At 36.2% G+C, this 2,835-nt stretch overlaps 1 long non-coding RNA gene across 1 annotated transcript; it reads right to left on the bottom strand.

Moving 5' to 3' along the window:
* Positions 1-800: 800 nt before the first annotated feature.
* LOC133247128 (uncharacterized) lies at positions 801-1,778 on the bottom strand. The gene is made up of 2 exons (XR_009736267.1): positions 1,716-1,778; positions 801-974 (listed from the first exon to the last, which is right to left on the bottom strand). It is a non-coding gene; the product is annotated as an uncharacterized LOC133247128 (long non-coding RNA).
* Positions 1,779-2,835: the final 1,057 nt, after the last annotated feature.

The following is a 2,835-nucleotide window of genomic DNA, read 5'->3' as shown; positions in this document are numbered from 1 at the left end:
ACCGTCTGAGCCTCCAGGGAAGGCCATATTGAATAATGGAAAATTTTAACTCCAATCCTAATAATCATTGAACATCCACAACAGAAAATTGACTTCATTAACATTTATATACTGTACTTGGCTCTTTTTTCTTTTTTTGTGTGATCAAATTTAACATGATGTTAACATGGCATAGTAAAAATGTGTGTATAAATATTCTACATAATCATCCTACAAATATTAGAAATTTCAATAAATATTTAATTGTGTGTATTTTCATGGTATATGTCATTAGATTTCCCCAAAAAGAACTTCAGAGAGTTATTTTTACTGTTCTCTAATCCAAAAGGTCTCTAGAGAGAGACACACTGTAGTGTAGGAAGCTTCCCCACAGAGTTATGCCAAATTCTTTTATTATTCAACTCAGACTTTTCATGATCATTTGCCAAATAATACTGAAGCAGAAACAAAATTAAAATAAGACAAAATAAATTATTTAAAGATAAAGTTAGCTCTTCTGCATTTTCAGGTAGCCAGGAAAATGTCCGATGTTCTTAAAACTCAAATTGGCTAATTCCAAGAGACAGGATAGATGAGCTCATGTTCAAATGAAATGGATGTCAGGCAAAATGTGGACTTTTTGTCTAGGCATTGGCATTTAATGTAAAAAGGAAGCTGAAAGCAGCAAAGTCATTGGCAAGCTTGACCTATGAAATATGAAACCTCATTGGGTGAGGAAGCATCTCATGTGGAAAACCTGCTAAAGAGGCTTAACTAAAATCTCAGAGCATTTATATTCTTTATAATCACAAGAATAAGCCTTTGCATTGCACGTGTCTTTTATTTTTAATTTTTGTTTGAATGTATCTTTATGAAAATTTCATTCTTGAATGTGGTTAGCATCATTGTCACACAATCATTTCATGCACACTCCTGCTTCCACATTCTGCTCTCATGCCCCATCATACAAAAAGTTGGGGCACGATAAGTCAGCCCTAAAATGAGAGAGGAAAACAGGAAGGTCAGTAATGGAATGATTACATGGTTAAGAACAGACGCTAGACTGTAAGACAGACTTGGAGTTGAGACTTAGCTCAACTACTTCCTAGTAGTATGTTCTTGAGAAAATTATTTAATTTCCCTAAACTGTTTCTTCACTGGTAAAATGAGGATAATAATATTTTAACATCTCAGTTCAGTCCCTCTTGAATCTGCGCACAATGTTAACCCAAGACTTTCTTCCATTTGGGAATGAGAATTGAGATCACTGTTGCTCTAAGGAGAGGTTATCATTAGAAGATGCAAAAAGCTAATGGTCAATGATTGCTTTTTAGGCTTTAAAAACGACCCAGAGGGATGGTATGGGGAGGGAGGAGGGAGGAGGGTTCAGGATGGGGAACACATGTATACCTGTGGCGGATTCATTCTGATATATGGGAAAACCAATACAATATTGTAAAGTTAAAAAATAAAATAAAAAAAAATTCCCAGTCTAGGTTAAAGTTGGGGAAAAATCAAACAAATGCAACACCCCAACTCTTTTTAACCTTCTCTGGCAATCTCCCCACCACTCACTTGGATTCTATGTCTCTGAGCTGGGGAGAGTAAGAGAAAATTGGAAGGAAATAAAATTGAAGCTTGAAAGCTTAGCAGTTTGATATGGAGGTGCTGAAACTGAGGTAGGACACAGCACTTTAAAACTGAGAAAACAAAAGTTGAGGATATTTGATGCCTACTTTCTGGATGAGCTCTGACAGGCCTGCAGATGTGCCCCAGGTCACTGTAATGTAGGTGCCAAGTGAATCAGGGTGACTGTCCAGGATTTCAGGAGCAGAGAATATCTGATGGGGATCCAGCCAACTGCAGTCTCAGGAAGGTTCAGGAAACAGCCAAACCTTATGTGAAGGCAGAAGAATCACATAAAATTAATCTTTAATTCAATGGAAATGTGCATTCACAAATAGCTTGTACTGAGTGGCAAGAGGGCACTGAAACAAATGCCAGTAGATATGCAAACGAAACAATTATGTGTCTCCCTGAATACCAGCACAGGACAGATCAACACCAAGAAGTGGAGTTCTCTCCCTACCAACACTATAGAGTTTTTATAAGCCCTGAACCTTAGAATCAACTTCAGGACTTGGGAACGCAAGGAGAAATCATTCTATATCTGACTTCAGACTTGAAATAATTTCAAAATATTTAAGTTTCCCTAGAATGAACTGATTCTATTGCAGATTCTATTCCTGGACACCATTGGCAATCAAGATAGAAATTAAGTTCTGATAGGAGAAAATAAAACTGTTTTTAAGTTTTCTGAACATTGGACTTTTTAGTCTGTGAAAATATTGTGTGTTCTATATATGCAACTCTTTTGACTACACAGAAGAGGTTTCATTTCCATCTAGTAAAAGATGTATCAGAGAGCATATCTCATTAGCCTAACACACATCCAGACACTGTGGCTACAGTTAGGGTGACTGCTGCCAAGTGTTTGGTGGGTTCTAGTTATTCCCACAAGTAAGTAGTCAAGTGGTTCTCAGACATCAAGGTGCATACGGAGCATGTTAAAATTGCCCTGTGCCTCAGAGATTCTGCTTCCTTAATATTTGAAGCTTTTACATGGTGTCTAAGTTATTTGGATATTGGTTAAGCTATCTAGCAACACTGGTTTCCTTTAAAAGAAAGAAAAAAAAAAAGAGGAGAGAGAAAAGGACTGAGCATGTGAGCAGATATTAAAATAATTATATGTATTCTAAATAGTTATTAGGTAGCAGCATTATAATCTTATCTTTAAAGAAAGACATACTCAGTTGTAATATTAAGGAGAACATAAATAGTTAAGTTTGAACAATT

This window comes from Bos javanicus, chromosome 5 (genome assembly GCF_032452875.1).
Source record: "Bos javanicus breed banteng chromosome 5, ARS-OSU_banteng_1.0, whole genome shotgun sequence".
NCBI classification, from domain to species: Eukaryota; Metazoa; Chordata; class Mammalia; order Artiodactyla; family Bovidae; genus Bos; species Bos javanicus.
This window is presented reverse-complemented; position numbering and strand designations above follow the sequence as displayed.